Below are 14,792 nucleotides of genomic sequence, written 5' to 3'. Positions count from 1 at the left end.
TTTTACAGTTTCATATCTGTCTTATGTGTGTGTATGTCTAATTGCTCTCTCACATGTCCATTGGCCGTGTAGAAAAAAGTCTTAAAACTCATTGTATGATGCACTAGAAATTACATTCCTAGAAATTCCTAAAGCAGAATGATTTATATCTTCAGAGTGATGTAGATTTGAATGGTGCTTTTGTATTCCGTATCCATCTGCATTAAAGTCTCAATGCTATTTTCTTCTATTTTACAGCTTGCTACAGAAATATTATTAAAGACCGGCCAGCACATTATCAGGTTTTAAACTTGCAGTAGACAAAGAAAAAGTAAATTAGCTAGAAATTAATGTTATATTAAGGGATGTAACAAATATATTTGTATTCTGTACTAAGAATCCTCATTTCAGGATCCCCATTAGCTGCTGTCCAGCAACATTAAGACAGTTATATACAGTTTAAAATATTACATTTCTGAACCCTGTACCCAATACATTTAGTGTATTCCCTCAGGCCACTACTCCAAATCAAATCAAATTTATTTATATAGCTCTTCGTACATCAGCTGATATCTCAAAGTGCTGTACAGAAACCTAGCCTAAAACCCCAAACAGCAAGCAATGCAGGTGTAGAAGCACGGTGGCTAGGAAAAACTCCCTAGAAAGGCCAAAACCTAGGAAGAAATCTAGAGAGGAACCAGGCTATGTGGGGTGGCCAGTCCTCTTCTGGCTGTGCCGGGTGGAGATTATAACAGAACATGGCCAAGATGTTCAAATGTTCATAAATGACCAGCATGGTCATATAATAATAATCACAGGCAGAACAGTTGAAACTGGAGCAGCAGCACGGCCAGGTGGACTGAGGACAGCAAGGAGTCATTATGCCAGGTAGTCCTGAAGCATGGTCCTAGGGCTCAGGTCCTCCGAGAGAGAGAAAGAGAGAATTAGAGAGAGCAGACTTAAATTCACACAGGACACCGGATAAGACAGGAGAAGTACTCCAGATATAACAAACTGACCCTAGCCCCCCGACACATAAACTACTGCAGCATAAATACTGGAGGCTGAGACAGGAGGGGTCAGGAGACACTGTGGCCCCATCTGATGACACCCCGGACAGGGCCAAACAGGAAGGATATAACCCCACCCACTTTTCCAAAGCACAGCCACCACACCACTAGAGGGATATCTTCAACCATCAACTTACCATCCTGAGACAAGGCCGAGTATAGCCCACAACGATCGCTGCCACGGCACAAACCAAGGGGGCGCCAATCCAGACAGGAAGATCACATCAGTGACTCAACCCACTCAAGTGACGCACCCCTCCTAGGGACGGCATGAAAGAGCACCAGTAAGCCAGTGACTCAGCCCCTGTAATAGGGTTAGAGGCAGAGAATCCCAGTGGAAAGAGGGGAACCGGCCAGGCAGAGGCAGCAAGGGCGGTTCGTTGCTCCAGAGCCTTTCCGTTCACCTTCACACTCCTGGGCCAGACTACACTCAATCATATGACCCACTGAAGAGATGAGTCTTCAGTAAAGACTTAAAGGTTGAGACCGAGTTTGCGTCTCTCACATCTGTAGGCAGACCATTCCATAAAAATGGAGCTCTATAGGAGAAAGTCCTGCCTCCAGCTGTTTGCTTAGAAATTCTAGGGACAATTAGGAGGACTGCGTCTTGTGACCGTAGCGTATGTGTAGGTATGTACGGCAGGGCCAAATCAGAGAGATAGGTAGGAGCAAGCCCTTGTAATGCTTTGTAGGTTAGCAGTAAAACCTTGGAATCAGCCCTTGCCTTGACAGAAAGCCAGTGTAGGGAGGCTAGCACTGGAGTAATATGATCAAATGTTTTGGTTCTCATCAGGATTCTAGCAGCCGTATTTAGCACTAACTGAAGTTTATTTAGTGCTTTATCCGGGTAGCCGGAAAGTAGAGCATTGCAGTAATCTAACCTAGAAGTAACAAAAGCATGGATTACTTTTTCTGCATCATTTTTGGAGAGAAAGTCTCTGATTTTTGCAATGTTACGTAGATGGAAAAAAGCTGTCCTTGAAACAGTCTTGATATGTTCGTCAAAAGAGAGATCAGGGTCCAGAGTAACGCCGAGGTCCTTCACAATTCTTTTTGAGAAGACTGTAGAACCATTAAGATTAATTGTCAGATTCAACAGAAGATCTCTTTGTTTCTTGGGACCTAGAACAAGCATCTCTGTTTTGTCCGAGTTGAAAAGTAGAAAGTTTGCAGCCACCCACTTTCTTATGTCTGAAACACAGGCTTCTAGCGAGGGAAATTTTGGTGTTTCACCATGTTTCATTGAAATGTGTGTCATCCGCATAGCAGTGAAAGTTAACATTATGTTTTTGAATGACATCCCCAAGAGGTAAAATATATAGTGAAAACAATAGTGGTCCTAAAACGGAACCTTGAGGAACACCGACATTTACAGTTGATTTGTCATAGGACAAACCATTCACAGAGACAAACTGATGTCTTCCTGACAGATAAGATCTGAACCAGGTCGTAACTTGTCTGTGTAGACCAATTTGGGTTTCCAATCTCTCCAAAAGCATGTGGTGATTGATGGTATCAAAAGTAGCACTAAGGTCTAGGAGCACAAGGACAGATGCAGAGCCTTGGTCTGATGCCATTAGAAGGTCATTTAACACCTTCACAAGTGCAGTCTCAGTGCTATGATGGGGTCTAAACCCAGACTGAAGCATTTCATATTCATTGTTTGTCTTCAGGAAGGCAGCGAGTTGCTACGCAACAGCATTTTCAAAATTTTTAAGAGGAATGGAAGATTCGATATAGGCCGATAGTTTTTTATATTTTCTGGGTCAAGGTTTGGCTTTTTCAAGAGAGGCTTTATTACTGCCACTTTTAGTGAGCTTGGTACACATCCGGTGGATAGAGAGCTGTTTATAATGTTCAACATAGGAGGGCTAAGCACAGGAAGCAGCTCTTTCAGTAGTTTAGTTGGAATAGGGTCCAGTATGCAGCTTGAAGGTTTAGATTATTTTCATCATTGTGTCAAGAGATACAGTGCTAAAACACTTGAGTGTCTCTCTTGATCCTAGGTCCTGGCAGAGTTGTGCAGACTCAGGACAACCGAGCTTTGAAGGAATACGCAGATTTAAAGAGGAGTCCGTAATTTGCTTTCTAATAATCATGATCTTTTCCTCAAAGAAGTTCATGAATTTATTACTGCTGAAGTGAAAGCCATCCTCTCTTGGGGAATGCTGCTTTTTAGTTAGCTTTGCGACAGTATCAAAAAGGAATTTCAGATTGTTCTTATTTTCCTCAATTAAGTTGGAAAAATAGTATGATTGAGCAGCAGTAAGGGCTCTTCGATACTGCACGGTACTGTCTTTCCAAGCGAGTCGGGAAACTTCCAGTTTGGTGTGGCACCACTTCCTTTCCAATTTTCTGGAAGCTTGCTTCAGAGCTCGGGTATTTTCTGTATACCAGGGAGCTAGTTTCTGATGAGAAATGTTTTTAGTTTTTAGGGGTGCAACTGCATCTAGGGTATTGCGCAAGGTTAAATTGAGTTCCTCAGTTAGGTGGTTAAGTGATTTTTGTCCTCTGATGTCCTTGGGTAGACAGAGGGAGTCTGGAAGGACATCAAGGAATCTTTGTGTTGTTTGTGAATTTATAGGACAACTTTTGATGTTCCTTGGTTGGGGTCTGAGCAGATTATTTGTAATAAAATGGTGGTCCGATATTCCAGGATTATGAGGAAAAACATTAAGATCCACAACATTTATTCCATGGGACAAAACTAGGTCCAGAGTATGACTGTGACAGTGAGTAGGTCCAGAGACATGTTGGACAAAACCTACTGAGAGGCTCCGAAAGCCTTTTGGAGTGGGTCTGTGGACTTTTCCATGTGAATATTAAAGTCACCAAAGATTAGAATATTATCTGCTATGACTACAAGGTCCGATAGGAATTCAGGGAACTCAATGAGGAACGCTGTATATGGCCCAGGAGGCCTGTAAACAGTAGCTATAAAAAGTGATTGAGTAGGCTGCATAGATTTCATGACTAGAAGCTCAAAAGACGAAACGTCATCATTTTTTTTGTTGTAAATTGAAATTTGCTATCGTAAATGTTAGCAACACCTCCAACTTTGCGGGATGCACGGGGGATATGGTCACTAGTGTAGCCAGGAGGTGAGGCCTCATTTAACACAGTAAATTCATCATGCTTAAGCCATGTTTCAGTCAGGGCAATCACATCAAGATTATGATCAGTGATTAGTTCATTGACTATAATTGCTTTTGAATCTAACATTAAGTAGCCCTATTTTGAGATGGGAGGTATCATGATCTCTTTCAATAATGACAGGAATGGAGGAGGTCTTTATCCTAGTGAGATTGCTAAGGCGAACACCGCCGTGTTTAGTTTTGCCCAACCTAGGTCGAGGCACAGACACGGTCTCAATGGGGATAGCTGAGCTCGCTACACTGACTATGTTAGTGGCAGACTCCACTATGCTGGCAGGCTGGCTAACAGTCTGCTGCCTGGCCTGCACCCTATTTCAAATCAAATCAAATCAACTCAAATTTATTTGTCACATACACATGGTTAGCAGATGTTAATGTGAGTGTAGCGAAATGCTTGTGCTTCTAGTTCAGACAATGCAGTAATAACCAACGAGTAATCTAACTAACAATTCCAAAACTACTACCTTATACACACAAGTGTAAAGGGATAAAGAATATGTACATAAATATATATGAATGAGTGATGGTACAGAGTGGCATAGGCAAGATGCAGTAGATGGTATCGAGTACAGTAAATATATATGAGATGAGTAATGTAGGGGTATGTAAACAAAGTGGCATAGTTTAAAGTGGCTAGTGATACATGTATTACATAAAGATGCAGTAGATGATATAGAGTACAGTATATACGTATACATATGAGATGAGTAATGTAGGGTATGTAAACATTATATTAAGTAGCATTGTTTAAAGTGGCTAGTGATGTATTTTACATCAATTCCCATTATTAAAGTGGCTGGAGTTGAGTCAGTGTAGTTGGCAGCAGTTCACTCAATGTTAGTGGTGGCTGTTTAACAGTCTGATGGCCTTGTATGAGCTGAAAGTTTAGAGTCTCTCAGGTCCCAGCTTTGATGCACCTGTACTGACTCCTTCCATTCTGGATAATAGCGGGGTGAACAGGCAGTGGCTCGGGATGGTTGTTGTCCTTGATGATCTTTATGGCCTTCCTGTGACATCGGGTGGTGTAGGTTCTTCCGGGAGGGCAGGACCTGCCTGGTGATGTTCGTTGTTCTGACCTCACTAATAATCTGGAGAGCCTTTTGGTTTTGGGCGGAAAAGTTGCCATATCCAGGCGGTGATACAGCCCAACAGGATGCTCTCGATTGTGCATCTGTAGAAGTTTGTGAGTGCTTTTGGTGACAAGCTGAAATTCTTCAGCCTCTTGAGGTTGAAGAGGCGCTGCTGCGCCTTCTTCATGATGATGAGTGTGTGGGTGGACCAAAGTTGTCTGTTTGTGGCTAGTGATACATATATTACATAAATCGATTCAGTAGATGATATAGTTTCCTGAAGTAGAACAGTATATACGTATACATATGAGATGAGTAATGTAGGGTATGCTCTGAGGGCGCGGCTGGGGATGCTCCCTTAGTTTTGTTGACGTTGAGTGTGAATGTTATTTTCCTGACACTGACACTCCGAGAGCCCTCACCTCCTTCCTGTAGGCCGTCTTGTCGTTGTTGGTAATCAAGCCTACCACTGTTATTTAGTCTGCCTAGGAGCAAACTTGATGATTGAGTTGGAGGCGTGTGTGGCCACGCAGTCGTGGGTGAACAGGGATTGACTGGAGAGGGCTCCACATACCTCTTGTGGGGCCCCAGTGTTGAGGATCAGCGGGGTGGAGATGTTGTTACCTACCCTCACCACCTTGTTTGATTGCCTTGCGTCAGGAAGTCCAGTACCCAGTTGCACAGGGCGGTCGAGACCCAGGGTCTCCTTGCTCTGATTAAAAGTTTGGAGGGTTTGGTATTAAATGCTGAGCTGTAGTTGATGAACAGCATTCTCACATAGGTATTCCTGGTTAAATGTTTTAATCAGTTGCTAGTGTGGAACGACATCTTCAACTCACGTTCTAATGAACCTATTTGCTAAGCAAATTGGAGTGGGTCTAGGGTGTCAGGTAGTGTGGAGGTGATATGGTCCTTGACTAGTCTCTCAAAGCACTTCATGATGACGGAAGTGAGTGCTATGGGGCGGTTGTCAGACCTAGCTCAGTTACCTTAGCTTTCTTGGGAACAGGAACAATGGTGGCCCTCTTGAAGCATGCGGGAACAGCACACTGGGATAAGGATTGATTGAATATGTCCGTAAACACACCAGCCAGCTGGTCTGCGCATGCTCTGAGGCGATACTGGGGATGTCTTGTTTTCTGGGCCTGCAGCCTTGCGAATAACACGTTTAAATGTTTTACTCAGGACTCGGCTGCAGTGAAGGAGAGTCCGCATGTTTTGGTTCCGTGTCAGTGGCACTGTATTGTCTGGGCAAAAAAGTTATTTAGGGGGGAATATATTTAGTCTATGGCTGTGATTATAATCGGGGCTGGTTTCCTTTTTGATAATCCGTGATTGACTGTAGACCCTGCCCTGATTAAAAGCAGTGGTTTGGCTTTCAGTTTCATGTTGAATGCTGCCATCAATCCACGGTTTCTGGTTTGGAAATGTTTTAATCTTCTTACCAGAATGACATCTTCAACGCACGTTCTGGATGAACTTGCTCTGCACGAATCAGCGTATCGTCGATGTTGTTGTTTCCATGAAGCAAACGAAACATATCCCAGTCCACGTGATGGAAGCAGCCTTGGAGCGTGGAATCAGATTGGTCGGACCAGCGTTGAACAGACCTAAGTATGCTAAGGAGTGGTGCGCGATGTGCCCGTCTCCGGAGTCTGACCAGAAGACCGCTTCGTTTCCCTCTTTTACGAAGTCGTTGTTTTGGGTCGCCGGCTGGGATCAATTCCGTTGTCATTTAAATGGTGAAAGGCAGAACACAGGATCCGCTTTGGGAAAGTCATATTCTTGGTCGTACTGATGGTGAGTTGACGCTGCTCTTATATTCAGTAGTTCTTCTCGACTGTATGTAATGAAACCTAAGATGAACTGGGGTACCATTGTAAGAAATAACACGCTCATTGTGGAGCTAGAGAAGATAGAGCCCTGTCTATGTTGGTAGATAAGATGAGAGCACCCCTCCAGGATGGAGTCCGTCACTCCTCAGCAGGTCAGGCTTGGTCCTGTTTGTGGGTGAGTCCCAGAAAGAGGGCCAATTATCTACTCCACTATCACATATTTACCATGTAACATCCATGTGTACATGTGTGTAAAGTGCGTATCTTATCATGTGTGTTTGTGCCTGTGTGTGTCTTTTCACGGTCCCTGCTGTTCCATAAGGTGTATTTTGTATCTGTTTAAATCCGTTTCTAGTACTTGCATCAGTTATATGATGTGGAATAGAGTTCCATGTAGTCATGGCTCTATGTATTACTGTGCGCCTCCCATAGTCTGTTCTGGACTTGGGGACTGTGAAGAGACCTCTGGTGGTATGTTTTGTGGGGTATGCATGAGTGTCCGAGCTGGGTGCTAGTAGTTTCAACAGACAGCTGGTGCATTCAGCTTGTCAACACTTCTTACAAAAACAAGTAGTGATGAAGTCAATCTCTCATCCACTTTGAGCCATGAGAGACGTACATACATGTTATTAATGTTAGCTCTCTGTGTATGTTTAAGGGCCAGTCGTGCTGCCCTGTTCTGAGCCAAATGTAATTTTCCGAGGTCCCTCTTTGTGGCACTTGACCATACGACTGAACAGTAGTCCAGGTGCGACAAAACTAGGGCCTGTAGGACCTGGCTTGTTGATAATGTCGTTAAAAAGGCAGAGCAACACTTTATTATGGACAGACTTCTCCCCATCTTAGCTGCTCTTGTATCAGCATGTTTTGACCATGACAGTTTACAATCCAGGGTTACTCTAAGCAGTTTAGTTTCCTCAACTTACTCAATTTCCACATTATTTATTACAATATTCAGTTGAGGTTTAGGGTTTAGTGAATGATTTGTTCCAAATACAATGCTCTTAGTTTTTCAAATATTTGGGACTAATTTATTCTTTGCCACCCATTCTGAAACTAACTGCAGCTCTTTGTTAAGTGTTGCAGTAGGCCTCACGAGTGGCGCAGTCCAGATTCGATCCCGGGCTGTGTCGCCGCCGGCCACGACCAAGAGACCCATGAGGCGACGCACAATTGGCCCAGCGTCGTTTGGTTTGGGGGAGGGTTTGGCCAGCTGCGATGTCCTTGCCCCATAGAACTCTAGCGACTCCTTGTGGCGGCCGGGCGCATGCACGCTGACTTCGGTCGCCAGCTGTAAGATTTTCCTCCGACACATTGGTGCGGCTGTCTCCCAGGTTAAGCGAGCCGCTCATATGATTTGGAAAGACACACACCTATCTGCATAAGGTCCAACATTTGACAGTGCATGTGAAGGCAAAAACCAAGCCATGAGGTCAAAGGAATTGTATGTGGTTCTAGGGTATCAGGCAGGGTGGAGGTGATATGATCCTTGACTAGTCTCTCAAAACACTTCATGATGGCAGAAGTGAGTGCTACCGAGCGATAGTCATTTAGTTCAGTTACCTTAGCATTCTTGGGAACAGGAACAATGGTGTCCATCTTGAAACATGTAGGCACAGCAGACTGGGATAGGGATTGATTGAATATGTCCATAAACACACCAGCCAGCTGGTGTGCTCTGAGGACGGGGCTAGGGATGTAGTCTGGGCCGGCAGCCTTGCGAGGGTTAACACATTTAAATGTTTTACTCACGTTGGCCATGGAGATGGAGAGCCCACAGGCTTTGGTAGCAGGCTGTGTCAGTGGCACTGTATTGTCCTCAAAGCGAGCAAAGAATAAAGAAGTTGTTTAATTTGTCTGGGAGCAAGACGTCGATGTCTGCGATGGGGCTGGTTTTCTTTTTGTAGTCCGTGATTGACTGTAGACCCTGCCACATACGTCTCGTGTTTGAGCCATTGAATTGCAACTCTACTTTGTCTCTATACAGATGATTTTCTTGTTTGATTGCCTTGCGGAGGGAATAGCTACACTGTTTGTACTCGGTCTTGTTTCCAGTCGCTTTGCCATGATTAAAAGTGGTGGTTCGTGCTTTCAGTTTTGTGCGAATGCTGCCATCAATCCACAGTTTCTGGTTAGGGAAGGTTTTAATAGTTACAGTGGGTACAACATCACCGATGCACTTGCTAATAAACTCGCTCACCGAGTCAGCTTATATGTCAATGTTGTTGTCTCATAACAAAGGGTCTGAATACTTATGAAAATAAGGTATTTCTGTTGTAGTTTTTTTATACATTTGCTAACATAAAAAACGTTTTGTTTTGTCATTATGGGGTTTTGTGTGTAGATTGATGATAATTTGTTTTATTTAATCAATTTTAGAATAAGGCTGCAATGTAACAACATGTGGAAAAAGTCAAGGGATCTGAATACACCGAATGCACTGTATTTGCCATTCCTTTAGCCTCATCCCTCTCAACCATACCGTTTTTCAATTCCTCACCAATCCATGAGAATTTAACCATTTTTACAGTCATTTTCTTAATGGGTGCATTAGTAACTGGAATAAGCAATTTCATAAATGTGTCAAGTGCAGCATCTGGTTGCTCCTCATTACAAACCACAGACCAACAAATATTATTTACATCAATAACATAGGAATCACAACAAAACTTATTCTATGACCTCTTATACACTATATTAGGCCCAACCTTTGGAACTTTGGTATTCCAAGATATGGCTACTATATTGTGATCCCAACATCCGATGGATTTGGATACTGTTTTAAAGCAAGTTTCTGCGGCATTAGTAAAATGTGATGAATACATGTTGATGATTTAATTCCTGCGTTGTTTGTAACTACCCTGGTAGGTTGACTGATAACCTGAACCAGGTTGCAGGCATTAGTTACATTTTAAAGCTTCCTCTTGAGTGGGCAGCCTGATGAAAGCCAGTTAATATTTAAATCACCCAGAAAATATACCTCTTTGTTGATATCACATACATTATCAAGCATTTCACACGTTATCCAGATACTGACTGTTAGCACTAGGTGGTCTATAGCAGCTTCCTACCAGAATGGACTTTAGGTGAGGCAGATGAACCTGTAACCTTAATACTACAACATGATTTAACATGAGGTCCTCTCTATGCTTTACAGGAATGTGGTTCTGAATATAAACAGCAACATCTCCACTTTTGGCATTTCTGTATTTTCTGTAGATGTTATAACCATGTATTGCTACCACTGTATCAAAGATATTATCTAAGTGAGTTTCAGAGATCGTCAGAATATGAATCTCCTCTGTTACTAACAAATAATGGATTTCATAAACCTTGTTTCTTAAGCTACATATGTTAACGAGGGCTATGTTTCACACTTTTCTGGGATGCTTGCTTGTTTTCATTGTTTTACTGGGAAGCTTAGCAGAAGGAGACATGTTCATGCTATTTATGTTTGTGCAGGGTGAGCTGCACACAGTGGACTTCCTAGGGCACACCACCTCAGTGCTAACAGTGTAACTGTTAACAGTATAACTAATTACAATAGCTGTGTCATCGACATGTGTATAGGTGTCAGGGAAGTCAGGCGCAAGAGAATCGAACTTGGTATAATGGAGTAGTTTAATAACTTAAAAACACAGCTCCAAAACTATAATACATAATCAAAGCAAAGTGGGTACGAGGACCCAACACGCACCAATACAAACTACATGAACAAACAAACAATCTCTGACAAGGACATGAGGGGAAACAGAGGGTTAAATACACAACAGGATAATGAATGGGATTGGAACCAGGTGTGTAGGAAGATAAGACAAAACCAATGGAAAATGAAAAAATGGATCAATGATGGCTAGAAGACCGGTTACGTTGACCCCCGAGCCCCGCCCTGAACAAGGAGAGGCATCGACTTCTGCAGAAGTCGTGACAAGCTGTAGGATCAGTAGAGGCATTAATGTTTTTGTTATGCCTAACTGCTCTCTCACATGTCGATTGGCAGTAAAGAAAAAACTCTTAAAACTCATTGTTTTTAAAAACAATTTGTAATTTTATTGAACCTTTATTTAACTATTTAACTAGGCAAGTAAGATAACATCTAATTCTTATTTACAATGACGGCCAACCAAAAGGCAAAAGGCCTTCTGCGGGAACTGGGGCTGGGATAAAAAATAACAAAAATAATAAAATATAAATATAGGACAAAACACACATCACGACAAGAGAGACAACACAACACTACATGAAGAGAGACCTAAGACAACACCACAGCAAGGCAACAACACATGACGCCACAGCATGGTAACACGACATGGCAACAACATGGTGGCAACACAACATGGTAGCAGAACAAAAGATGGTACAAACATTATTGGGCACAGACAACAGCACAAAGGGCAAGAAGGTAGAGACAACAATACATCATGCAAAGCAGCCACAACTGTCAGTAAGTGTCGATTATTGAGTCTTTGAATGAAGAGATTAAGATAAAACTGTCCAGTTTGAGTGTTTGTTGCAGCTCGTTCCAGTCGCTAGCTGCAGTGAACTGAAAAGAGGAACGACCCAGGGATGTGTGTGCTTTGGGGACCTTTAAAACTTCTTGATGCACCCATCCCGTTAGCGGGATCATTTTTGTCAACCACCTCTGAATTGCAGAGCGCCAAATTCAAATTAAATTACTAAAAATATTTAATTTTCATGAAATCACAAGTGCAATATAGCAAAACACAGCTTAGCTTGTTGTTAATCCATCTGGCGTGACAGATTTCAATAAAGCTTTTCGGCGAAAGCATACCTAGCGTTTATGTAAGGACATCTCTCTCAGTAGACAAAATATTACAAACAGCTAGCAGCCAAGTAGATTGGTCATGAAGGTCAGAAAAGCAATCAATTAAATCGCTTACCTTTTATGATCTTCGGATGTTTGCACTCACGAGACTCCCAGTTACACAATTAATGTTCCTTTTGTTCCATAAAGATTATCTTTATATCCAGAATACCTCCATTTGGTTGGCGCGTTATGTTCAGAAATCCACAGGCTCGAGCAGTCACGACATCGTAGAAGAAAATTCCAAATAGTATCCGTAATGTTCTTAGAAACATTTCAAGCGTTTTTTATAATCAATCTTCAGGTTGTTTTTACAATATACACTGCTCAAAAAAATAAAGGGAACACTTAAACAACACAATGTAACTCCAACTCAATCACACTTCTGTGAAATCAAACTGTCCACTTAGGAAGCAACACTGATTGACAATACATTTCACATGCTGTTGTGCAAATGGAATAGACAACAGGTGGAAATTATAGCCAATTAGCAAGACACCCCCAATAAAGGAGTAGTTCTGCAGGTGATAACCACAGACCACGTTCCTATGCTTCCTGGCTGATGTTTTGGTAACTTTTGAATGCTGCCGGTGCTTTCACTCTAGTGGTAGCATGAGACGGAGTCTACAACCCACACAAGTGGCTCAGGTAGTGCAGCTCATCCAGGATGGCACATCAATGCGAGCTGTGGCAAGAAGGTTTGCTGTGTCTGTCAGCGTAGTATCCAGAGCATGGAGGCGTTACCAGGAGACAGGCCAGTACATCAGAAGACGTGGAGGAGGCCAACAACCCAGCAGCAGGACCGCTACCTCTGCCTTTGTGCAAGGAGGAGTAGGAGGAGCACTGCCAGAGCCCTGCAAAATGACCTCCAGCAGGCCAAAAATGTACATGTGTCTGCTCAAACGGTCAGAAACAGACTCCATGAGTGTGGTATGAGGGCCCGACGTCCACAGGTGGGGGTTGTGCTTACAGCCCAACACCGTGCAGGACGTTTGGCATTTGCCAGAGAACACCAAGATTGCCAATTTCTCCACTGGCGAATATTTCATTCATTCAGATCTAGGATGTGTTATTTTAGTGTTCCCGTTATTTTTTTGAGCAGTGTATAATCGATAATATATCAACCGGGAATGTAGCTTCTTCAATAGGAGAGAGAGAGAAAATGGCTGCTCCAAGCTGTTGCGCATACAGCTGGCTGATGGCACCCAGCCATACAATGATGCGATGTGATCTTTCTCGCTCATTTTTCAAAATAAAAGCCTGAAACTATGTCTAAAGACTGTTCACACCATGGGGAAGCCATAGGAAAAGGAATATGGTTTATATTCCTTTAAATGGAGCGAAGGCAGGCTATGGAACATGGAGCTTTCAAAATAGAGGCCACTTCCTGGTTGTATTCTCCTCAGGTTTTTGCCTGCAATATCAGTTATGTTATACTCACAGACAATATTTTCACAGTTTTGGAAACTTTAGAGTGTTTTCTATCCTAATCTGACAATTATATGCATATTCTAGATTCTGGGCCTAAGAAATAGGCAGTTTAATTTGGGTACGTTTTTCATCCAAACATCAAAATACTGCCCCCTACACTCAAGAGGTTTTTAACAGAATGTGACTGGCAGAACGGGTGTTTTATGTGAAGGATGACGGCTGCAGTAGATATTTCAGATAGGGGGGAGTGAGGCCTAAGAGGGTTTTATAAATAAGCAACAACCAGTGGGTCTTGTGATGGGTATACAGAGATGACCAGTTTACAGAAGAGTATAGAGTGCAGTGATGTGTCCTATAAGGAGCATTGGTGGTAAAGAACATTTAGCCACTCGAGAGCACCCTTACCCGCCGATCTATAAATTATGTCTCCGTAATCTAGCATGGGTAGGATGGTCATCTGAATCAGTGTTAGTTTGGCAGCTTGGGGTGAAAGAGGAGCGATTACGATAGAGGAAACCAAGTCTAGATTTAACTTTAGCCTGCAGCTTTGATATGTGCTGAGAGAAGGACAGTGTACTGTCTAGCCATATTCCTGAGTACTTGTATGAGGTGACTACCTCAAGCTCTAATCCCTCAGAGGTAGTAATCACATCTGTGGGGAGAGGGGCATTCTTCTTACCAAACCACATGACTTTTGTTTTAGAGGTGTTCAGAACAAGGTTAAGGGTAGAGCAAGCTTGTTGGACACTAAGAAAGCTTTGTTGTAGAGTATTTAACACAAAATCTGGGGAGGGGCCAGCTGAGTATAAGACTGTATCATCTGCATATAAATGGATGAGAGAGCTTCCTACTGCCTGAGCTATGTTGTTGAGGTAAATTGAGAAGAGCGTGGGGCCTAGGATCGAGCCTTTGGGTACTCCCTTTGTGACAAGCAGTGGCTGAGACAGCAGATTTTCTGACTTTATACACTGCACTATTTGAGAGAGGTACTTAACAAACTAGGTCAAAGACCCCTAAGAGACACCAATACTCCGTAGCTGGCCCACAAGAATGGAATGGTCTACCGTATCAAAAGCTTTGGCCAAGTCAATAAAAATAGCAGCACAACATTGCTTAGAATCAAGGGCAATGGTGACATCATTGAGGACCTTTAAGGTTGCAGTGGCACATCCATAACCTGAGCGGAAACCAGATTGCATACCAGAGAGAATACTATAGACATCAAGAAAGCCAGTCAGTTGATTATTGACAAGTTTTTCCAACGCTTTTGATAAAGAGTGAAAAACAGAAATAGGCCTATAATAGTTTTTACCCGGTAAGTTGACTGAAAACAGATTCTCATTTACAGCAACAAGGGGAGAGGAATTAACCAAATTGGAAGCTGGGGATGATTAGGTGGCCATGATGGTATGAGGGCCAGTTGTGAA

Source organism: Oncorhynchus masou, chromosome 12 (assembly GCF_036934945.1).
Source record: "Oncorhynchus masou masou isolate Uvic2021 chromosome 12, UVic_Omas_1.1, whole genome shotgun sequence".
Classification (NCBI taxonomy): domain Eukaryota; kingdom Metazoa; phylum Chordata; class Actinopteri; order Salmoniformes; family Salmonidae; genus Oncorhynchus; species Oncorhynchus masou.
This window is presented reverse-complemented; position numbering follows the sequence as displayed.